This window comes from Myotis myotis, unplaced genomic scaffold, assembly GCF_014108235.1.
Source record: "Myotis myotis isolate mMyoMyo1 unplaced genomic scaffold, mMyoMyo1.p scaffold_m19_p_4, whole genome shotgun sequence".
In the NCBI taxonomy this organism is placed as follows: Eukaryota; Metazoa; Chordata; class Mammalia; order Chiroptera; family Vespertilionidae; genus Myotis; species Myotis myotis.
Window position 1 is genome coordinate 32,074,910 of NW_023416346.1, and position 11,188 is coordinate 32,086,097.

Here is an 11,188-nt window from a genome sequence, read left to right on the forward strand (position 1 = left end):
GATTGACAAACTTTTAACCAGATTCAACAAGGAAAAAAGAGAGAGGACCCAAATAAATAAAATCAGAAATGAAAGAGAAGTAGTAGCAATGGACACCAAAGAAATACAAAGGATTGTAAGAATATATTACAAACAACTATATGCCAACAAATTGGACAACCTGGACAAATTCCTAGAAACATACAATGTTCCAAAACTGAATCAGGAAGAATCAGAAAACTTAAATAGACTGATCAAAACTAATGAAATTAAAGCAGTAATCATAGCACTCCCAACAAACAAAAGTTCTGGACCAGAGAGCTTCACAGGTAAATTTTATCAAACATTCAAAGAAGAACTAATATCGATCCTTCTCAAACTATTCCCAAAAATTCAAGAGGAGGGAAGACTCTCAAGCTCTTTTAATGAGACTAGTGTTATCCTAATTCCAAAACCAGATAAAGGCACTACAGAGAAATAAAATTAAAAGCCAATATCCCTGATGAACATAGATGCTAAAATTCTCAACAAAATAATAGCAAAGCAGATTCAGCAATACATTAAAAAGAATATATGCCATGATCAGCTGGGATTTATTCTCAGGATGTAAGGTTGGTACAATATCCACAAATCAATAAATGTGAAAGACCACATAAATAAAATGAAGGATAAAAATCACATGATCATCAATAGATGGAGAAAAAGCATTTGATAAAATTCAGCACCCATTAATGATAAAAACTCTCAGCAAAGTGGGCATAGAGGAAACATACCTCAAGATTATAAAGACAATATATGACAAATACACAGCCAACATCATACTCAATGGACAAAAACCATAAGTATTTCCCTTAAGATTAGGAAAAGGAGAGGGATGTCCACTTTCACCACTCTTATTCAACAGCAAAAACAGTTCCCCATAAAAAAATATTAGAACTGATAAATGAATTCAGTAAAGTAGGAGGATACAAAATAAATATCCAGAAATCACTTGCATTTTTATATACCAACTAGAGGCCCGGTGCACAAAATTCATGCATGGGGGGTGTCCCTCAGCCCAGCCCACACCCTCTCTATTCTGGGACCCCTCAGGGGATGTCCAACTGCGGGATTGGGCCTAAACCAGTAGTCAGACATCCCTCTCACAATCTGGGACTGCTGGCTCCTAACCACTCACCTGCCTGCCTGCCTGATTGCCCCTAACCACTCTGCCTGCCAGCCTGATAGCCCCCTAACTGCTCCCCTGCTAGCATGATCATCCCCAACTGCCCTCCTCTGCCAGCCCAATCACCTCCAACTGCCATCCCCTGTGGGGCTGAGGAGACTAGGAGACTCTGGCTGGATGAGGCGCGGCTGGGGGGACTACAGGACTGAGGCTGGATGAGGCTGGATGCTGCAGGGACTGGGTGAGGTGGGGTTGAGGGGACTGGGGGACTCTGGCTGGATGAAGCGGGGCTAAGGGAACTGGGGGACTCCAGCTGGATGAAGCGTGTGGCACCTGCCACCCCCAAGCAGAGCTGAGGGGACTGGGGGACTGAGGCTAGATGAGGCGCATGGCTGAGGGGACTGGGCGCCGCCATCTTGTGGCTGTGGGCGTTGTCATCTTGTGAGGGCGTGGCAGTCAATTAGCATATTCCCTCTTTATTGGCTGTGGGTGCAGCCATCTTGTGAGTGCATGACAGACAATTAGCATATTCCCTCTTTATTAGATAGGATAACGAACTATCAGAAAGGGAAACTTAGAAAACAATCCCATTCAAAATTGCTTCAAAAAAATACAATGTCTAGGCACAAATTTAACCAAACATGTAAAAGACCTATACTCAGAAAATTATAGGACATTGAAGAAAGAAATTGAAAAAAATAGAAATAAGTAGAAGCATATACAGTGATTATGTATAGGAAGAATTACCATAATTAAAGTGTCCATACTACCCAGAGAAATCTATAGATTCAATGCAATTCCTATCAAGATACCAATGGCATATTTCACAGAACTGGAACAATTATTTTAAAAATGTATATGGAACCACAAAAGACCCCAAATAGCCACAGAAATCCTGAGAAAGAACAAAGTTGGAAGAATCACGTTACTTGATACAAACTATAATACAAGGCCATAGTAATCAAAACAGCATGTACTGGGATAAAAACAGTCATAGATCAATGGAACAGAATAGAGAGCCCAGAAATAGACCCACACCTTTATGTCAATAATATTTGACAAAGGAGGCAAAAACATGGAATGGGGTAAAGATAGTCTTTTCAATACATGGTGCTGGGAAAATTGGACAGATACATGCAAAAAAAAAAAAAAAGAAGAAGAAGAAGAAAAGAAACGATACTACCTTTTTACACCATACACAAGAATAAACTCAAAATGGATTAAAGACTTAAATGTTAGGCTCAAAACCATAAAAATCCGAGACAATACCATTGCACCCAAAAAATTAATATACCTAGGAATAAACTTAACTAAGGAGGTAAAAAGACCTGTACTCAGAAAACTACAGGACATTGAAAAAAGAGATAGAGGAAGACATAAACAAATTGAAGAATATACCGTGTTCATAGATTGGTAGAATCAACATCATTAAAATGTCCATACTACCCAAAGCAATCTATAGATTCAATGCAATCCTAATTAAAATACCAATGGCATATTTCACAGACCTGGAACAAATGCTCCAAAAATTTATACAAAATAAAAAAAGACCCCGAATAGCCACAGCAATCCTGAGAAAGAAGAACAAAGTTGAAGGGATCACAATACCAGAAATCAAGCTATATTACAAAGCCACTGTTCTCAAAACTGCCCAGCACTAGCACAAGAACAGACATATATACCAATGGAACAGAACAAAGAACCCAGAAATCCACCCAAGCCATTATGCTCAAGAAATATTTGAAAAAGGAGTCAAGAGCATACAATGGAGTCAAGACTGTCTCTTCAATAAATGGTGTTGGAAAAATTGATCAGATACGTGCAAAAAAAATGAAACTAGACCACCAACTTACACCATACACAAAAATAAACTCAAAATGGATAAAGGACTTAAACGTAAGATGGGAAACCATAAAAATCTTAGAAGAATCCATAGGCAGCAAAATACCAGACATATGTTGTAGCAATATCTTCACCAGTACAGCTCCTAGGACAATGGAGACTAAGGAGAAAGTAAACAAATGGGACTACATCAAAATTAAAAGCGTCTGCACAGCAAAAGAAACCATCAACAAAACAACAAGGAAGCCCACTGCATGGGAGAACATATTTGCCAATGTTATCTCCAATAAGCATTTAATCTCCAAAATTTACAGGGAACTCACACAACTTAACAAAAGGAAGATAAACTATCCAATCAAAATATGGGCAAAGGACCTAAATAGACACTTTTTGAAAGAGGACATACAGAAGGCCAAGAGACATATGAAAACATGTTCAAAGTCACTAAATCATCTGAGAAATGAAAATCAAAACAACAATGAGGTACCATTTCACACCTGTCAGAATGGCATCAACAAATAAACAAACAAGTGCTGGCGAGGATGCAGAGAAAAAGGAACCCTCGTTCACTGCTGGTGGGAATGCAGACTGGTGCAGCTACTGTGGAAAACAGTATGGAGCTTCCTCAAAAAGTTAAAAATGGAACTCCCATTTGACCCAATAATCCCACTTCTAGGAATATATCAAAAAAAAAAAAAAACAGAAATGCCAATCAGAAATGATATATGCCCCCCTCTGTTCATAGCAGCACAATTTACAATAGCTAAGACTTGGAAACAGCCTAAGTACCCATCAGCAGATGAGTGGATTAAAAAACAGTAGTACATCTACACAATGGAATACTATGCTGCTATAAAAAATAAGGAACTTTTGCCATTTGCAACAGCATGGATGGAACTGGAGAGAAATATGCTAAGTGAAATAAGCCAGTCAGAAAAAGATAAATATCACATGATCTCACTCATATGTGGAATATAATGATCAACATAATTTGATGAACAAGAATAGATCCAGGGACAAGTGGCAGGGGAGGGGGGGGGCGGTTAGAGATCAACCAAAGGACTTCTGTGCATGCATATTAGCATAACCAATAGACACAGACACTGGGGTGGTGGGGGCTTGTCCTGGGGGGGGAGTGGCCAGGGAGGGGTCTATGGGGGGGAAAAGGAGACATATGTAATACTTTAAACAAACAAACAAACAAAAAATCCCAGAGGAAAACATAGGCAGTAAAATCACGGATATTTCTCATAGCAATATTTTTTCTGATATATCTCCTCAGGCAAGGGAGACAAAAGAAAAAATAACAAATGGGACTATATCAAACCAAAAATTTTTTCACAGCAAAGAAAATCACCAACAAAATGAAAAGACAACCCACTGAAGGGGAGAACATATTTGCCAATGATACATCTGATAAGGGGTTAACATCCAAAATTTATAAAGAACTTATTAAACACCCAAAAAAAAACACACAAAAAATAATCCAATGGGCAAAGGACCTGAACAGATACTTGTCCAAAGAAGACATACAGATGGACAATCTATACTAATAAAGGGATAATATGCTAATTAGACTGGATCAACCGTACATCTTCTGGATATCCAACTTCCTTCCAAACAAAGCCATGGTTGCAGGGACCAAGGCAGAGGCAGTTAGGGGCAATCAGCCCAGCAGGAAAGCAAGAAGTTAAAGGTAAGATAAGGCCTGCAGGGGAGGGCATTTAGGGGGCAATCAGGCTGGCAGGGAAGGGCAGTTGGGGGTGATCAGGCTGGCAGGGGAGGGCAGTTGGGGGCGATCAGGCTGGCAGGCAGAGGTGGTTAGAGGTGATCAGGCAGGCAGGTAGGCAAGTGGTTAGGAGCCAGCAGTCCTGGATTGTGAGAGGGATGTCGCAGATTGGAGAGGGTGCAGGCTGGGCTGAGGGACACCCCCCCATGCACAAATTTCATACACCAGGCCTCTAGTAGACATATGAAAATATGCTCAACGTCACTAATCAGCAGAAAAATGCAAATTAAAATCCCAATGAGTTATCACCTCACACCTGTCAGATTGGCTATCGCCAATAAATAAATCAACAAACAACAAGTGTTGGTGAGGATGTAGAGAAAAGGGAGCCCTCATGCAATGTTGGTGAAAATGCAGATTGGTGCAGTCACTGTGGAAAACATTATGGAGATACCTCCAAAAATTAAAAATGAAACTGCCTTATGACCCAGCGATTCTACTTCTGGTAATTTACCCAAAGAAACACAAAGCATTGATCCAATAAAACATATGCACCCCTATATTCATCGCAGAGTTATTTACAATAACCAAACTTTACAGTATTTCAAAAGTAAAAAGTGCTGTGAGGTTAAAGCAGGGAGTTTGAGCCACTCACAGAGTGGTTTGGTGTTCACATCTTGAATAGAAATGCTTACTTGGCCCTAACCGGTTTGGCTCAGTGGATAGAGTGTCGGCCTGTGGACTGAAGGGTCCCAGGTTCGATTCTGGTTAAGGGCATGTACCTTGGTTGCGGGCACATCTCCAGTAGGGGGCATGCAGGAGGCAGCTGATCGATGTTTCTAACTCTCTATCCCTCTCCCGTCCTCTCTGTAAAAAAAACAATAAAATATATTTAAATAAATAAATAAAAAAAATTTTTTAAAAATTAAAAATTAAAAAAATTAAAAAATTAAAAAAAGAAATGCTTACTTGCACATTGAAACTTCCTACTTCTTCTAGCCAATTTATAGCTTTAATCTTCATGCTCCCCACAGATTTAGTCTTTATAGTAATATCCATGTCATCTAATGACAAGATGCGATAACTACTGTGAGGTTGTGCCTGACCCCTAATATGCCCACACTGACATCTATTAGGTTCCACATTGACAGCTGCTCCTGTCTCCAATCCACCAGTTTCTCACTGAGCCAAAGAGTACAAGGTCCCTCAAGAGCAAAGCAATTTACTTAAATAACACAGTTAAGTAGATGGGAAATTGTAATCCATTCAGAAAGTCAACATTCTCCTTCAAAACGCAAAAGGCCCAGTGTGGCCACTCCTGATGCAGTGGTGTAACTGACACACATCCTTCTGCTCTCCTCCTTCTGTTGGGTCATTTCCCAGTTCATTTTCGTGGAACCAGCTAAAGTAGTTTCTGGAAGATATATTTGCGAAAAGACTGTAGGCTCTCTACAGGGAAAACCCAGACTTTAGTTTACTGTGCTCAACACCCAGGGACCTCACTTACAAACCTCCTGGAAGGGCAAATACTGAGGAATTGATGTGCCCATTCCAGATGGGTGTAACAGAGCAAAAGGCTTGAGATTTCCACCATCTAAAGAGTTTCCTGGATTCTTTTCTATTCAGAAAAATTAAAGGGATCTTGCCTACCATAATGAGTCAGATCTTTTGAGAGTCCCCCTTAGAAAAAGTGAAAGAATCTACTGTTTCTAAGCTCATGTTTATATCTTCCCCTTGCAGTGGTAGGGAACACCTTGACTGTAAGACTGCAATATGTGTGAGTGTGGAAATGCAAAGTCTACTCAAGCAGACCTTGAATTGCCATCGATTCCTTTCAAGTGATAGCAGTTTAATTGGTTGTGTAATGAGGCTGCCTAGGTGTTAAACATAGGCTTCTCTCAGGGGAGAGCTATTTATACTGTCTTTGAAGCCCACCAGAAAGGGTGTCAAATCACTGCAAGAAGGACTAAGCTAACTGCAGCTGTCAGGTTGTCTCTGACTGACCTGAAGAGAATCGATCAGGCTATAAATCTTTTGGAAGAAGCCTGCATGATGGGCAAGATTTGAGAAGTATGTTCCGAGCATTCTGCCAAGAGTGAGGCTCTATGTGTAGGCCTGAAAAACTTTTGTTAACCTTTCCTTTTCTTGTGGCTCATTCTCTTCCTCAAAACATTTCATCTCTCTTCCTTTAGTCCCATATCTCAAAAAGAAAGCAATGCTCCTGTATAAGGAAAACACTTCCACTAACTCCCATCTCAGCCATCCTCCTGTGATCTCTTTGTATGAATTAGCCAGTCTCTCCCGAATTTCCAAGGTCTCCCTCTCCACAGGCCCCCTTCCTCTCCACCTTCAAAGATGCTCAACTCCACAAGCCATCCCTTCAGGCCCCTGGGTCCATAAGTTGGTAAGGCTAGCCCACCTCCCGGAATTCCACTGTTACACCCATCTTTTTATATCTTTGAAATCTGGATTCTACCCCCACCATTCTACAAAAAAGTATTATTTAGGGGAAGTCTTGAATGCAGACTGATCACCAAATATAGTGGCCTTTTTCTTCATACTCATTCTCTTGACCTCTCTCTAACTGTTGTTGGTTTTTTTGTTTTTTTGGGGTTTTTTTTGTTGTTTTTTTTTTAAATATATTTCTTTATTGATTTCAGAGAGGAAGGGAAAGGGAGAGAGAGATAGAAACATCAATGATGAGAGAGAATCATTGATCGGCTTCCTCTTGCACGCCCCCTACTGGGGATCGAGCCCACAACCCGGGCATGCGCCCTTGGCCAGAATCGAACCTGGGACCCTTCAGTCCACAGGCCAACGCTCTATCCACTGAGCCAAACCGGCTAGGGCTGTTGTTGGTTTTTTTAAGTGGCCACCAATTCTGTCATCAGAGCTATGTTATTAAAATAAATCTATGTCATTATTCTAGTGCTCAAAAATCTTCAGTGGCTTCCTAATGCCTGCTAAATAAAAGACAAAATTCTTACCCTGGTATTCCAGGCCATGGTCCTCCTTACCAGCCTCCCTCCCCATTCCTCCCTCACTTTTTACACTGGCCTAAACCACTTCCTGCTGTTAGTATACATTCTGACCACTCTTTTTTATTTTATTTTACTTTATTATGATAAGAACACTCAACATGAGATCTACCCTCAACAAAATTTGAAGTTGTACAGATCTCCTGAGTTTAATAGTATTCATCTTGCTTAACTGAAATGAAACTATGCAGTTTGATTAGTAACTCCCTATTTCCCACCCCCCAACCAACATTCCACTCTTTGATTCTATGAATTTGACTCCTACGTTACCTTATATAAGTGGAATCATGCAGTATTTGTCTTTCTATGACTGATTTATTTCACTTAACATAAATGAACCTACAGGTTCATCCATATTGTTACACATTGCAGAATTTCCTTCTTTTTGAAAGGCTGAATGGTATTTCATTTATGTATATACCACATTATCTTTAGCCATTCATCTGTCAATACACATTAAGTTGTTTTCACTTCTTGGCTATTGTGAATAGTGCTGCAGTGAAGATGAGGTTGCAGATATCTCTTCAAGATCCTGATTTTAATTCTTTTAAATAAATAGAGGTGAGATTGCTGAACAATATGGTAATGCTATTTTTAATTTTTTTATGAAACTCCATAATGTTTTCCATAGTGACTGCACCATTTTTCAGTCCCACCAGCAGTGCACAATGGTTCCCTTTCTCCACATCCTCGCCATCACTTAACTTTTTCTTTATAATAGTCATCCTGGCATTACAACTGTTGCCTCCACAATATTTTTCACACTATTCCCTCCATTTACAATTCCCTTTCTCATATTTTATATTTCTAACCCAAGTTTAATAAATATTTCTTAAGCACATATTTTGTGCCAGAGCCAGATATCACTTCCTTTGTGAGGCTTTCTCTGGTCCTACAGACACTGTATTCCCAGTCTTTTTTTCTTTTTTGTATTTTCCTTGAGGGCTTCAAATTCTACAAAGGTTTTAAAGGTTGTTTTAGTCCTCTATTAACTCATAAGGACAGAAACCATATCTTTGTATCCCTGCAGTATTTAGCATAATGCTTTTCTCATAATATGCATGCAATAATTTTCTGCCAAATGAATTCACACCATGCAATTAATAATGATTCCCACTCCCCTGGCTGGGTATCTCAGTTGGTTAGAGTCATCCCCACATGCCAGGGTTGTGGTTTCAATCCCCAGTCAGAGCACATTATAAGAATCAACCAATAAATAAGTGGAACAATAGTTCTCTCTCTCTCTCTCTCTCTCTCTCTCTCTCTCTCTCTCTCTCTCTCTCTCTCTCTCTCCCTCTAGCAAAATCTGAAAAAATAATGATGCCTACTCACAATTCCATTAATTTACCTGAGACATTAATCTTACAGAAACCTTGCTCTCCCCAAGTTCAGCAACATAAATGTGCTCCTTTTCACCGCTCTGCTGGGTAACAATTGTAAGGCTCTAGGAACACCATATGCCAGCAGTACTAAAAGGGCATGCTATTTCAAAAACAGAAGCATCACCAAAGCTGCATGGATTATCAATTCCAGAGCCAGCAATACCATATGCCAAAAAATACCGAAGCCAAAGGTATGCATGCAACATAATGTAAGGGATGACAGAAGCAAGTAGGTTCTCTGAAAATCTGTGGTCTAGATTTTCTTATATAATCCAAGCCCAGCACTAGCATCATTCTCACAAAGATTTTGATGCTCCAGAAAATCCTTAGACCTGAGGCCCTTGTGTTTGGGGCAGCAGTCAACCATCTAACTGAAAATAAAAATATGCCAAAAGATGGATGCTTAGTGAGAGATGAAAAAGCTGAAACATCAGAAACACTTCTGTTTCACAGAAATAACACTAATTTACCAAAAAGGGGAAGTGGGCTTTGAAGAAGAAGAAGAAGAAATAATGCCACCAAACTGTAGATAACAAATAGCTATTTCACCCTGGAGTTGAAAGCAAGCGAAATGAACAGCCAGGGTACCTCAAAGGCTAAGGAGCATGTTTGAGGTTTGATGGTGTTATTATCTTAAGGTGATAACTAACCTTGTCTTCTCATTTGTCATTGTTAAAAATTAATAAGACTCACACTTCTTGGAAACATCACGGGCTTTGGGCAGATTAATCATAGTTCAAATTCTAGCTGTGAGCTTATTAATTGTTCCTTGAACAAGCCCTCTAAGTCTTGATTTTTCTAAACTGTGAAATGGGGGTACTCATACCTACTTTGTAGTGTGGCTGGAATATTAATGATAATAACAACAGCATTTACTAGGTGGAAGACACTCTAAGGTTATTTCACATTTATTATTATCTCATATGTATTATCACACAAACTTCTGAATTAAATTCTATTAGCACCCCACTTTACAGAGGAAGAAACTGAGACTCTGAATAATTAAATGATTTATTAAAGGTCATTCAGCTAGTGAATGACAAAGCTAGGACAGAAACCCAAATCTGGATGTGCTCTTACTCATTTCTATAGCTAGCCTTGCTAGAGACAGTCTTCAAAAGTAGTCATACCTTGCCCAGCCGCCATAGCTCAGTGGTTGAGCATTGACCTATGATCCCGGAGATTACAGTTCGATTCCAGGTCTGGCTCACACTGAGTTATGGGCCTGGTCCCCAGTGTGGGGCATGCAGGAGGCAGCTGATCAATGATTCTCTCTCATCAGTGACGTTTCTTTCTCTCCCTCTCCCTTCCTCTCTGAAATCAATAAAAATATATTTTCAAAATAAATAAATAAATAAAATAAAAAAACAGCAACCTATTTTTTAAGAAGTGGTCATACCTTGATCTCTGTTTGGGAGGGTGGCATAGGTAAATGTAGTACTCAGAACCTCCCATAACCACATCAAAACCACAGAACAACCATAATTCAGAATTACTGAAATCTAGATGAATAGATGTCTTATAAGGATATAAAAAAGAAGCCACATTGAGACTGGTAGAAGGGACAGAGACTCAGAACGGGATGGTGTGGAAGTTAAAAATCGGGAGGGATGTCTCGGCTATGGAGGACCTCCTGAGGAGTGAGAGGTCTCAGCCTCACACCAGACCATCCCCCATCCCAGGGTTCCAGTGCCAGGGAGAGAAGCCCCCATACGTTCTGGCTATAAAAACAAGTGAGGATTGTGGCTGAGTGAGATGGAGGCTGTGAGAGTGCCAGGTGAGCCTTTTAAAGGGATCATAAACAGACTTACTCAAACTCACTCACTCTGAGCTCCAGTGCTGGGACAGCAGTTTAAAAGGCGCCAGAGACATAGAGGGAGGAATTGAATTGCTGTCATCAGGGCGAGAGATGGAGGAGCAGCTTTCTCCCAGACAGAAGTGCTGGCAGAGGCCATTATTCCTATGCTGAATTCTCCCCCCAAATAGCTGGAAGTGGACACCATATCTGAGTCTCCATCAATCTGGTTCACACTGTTTGCCCCCCCCCCCCGCA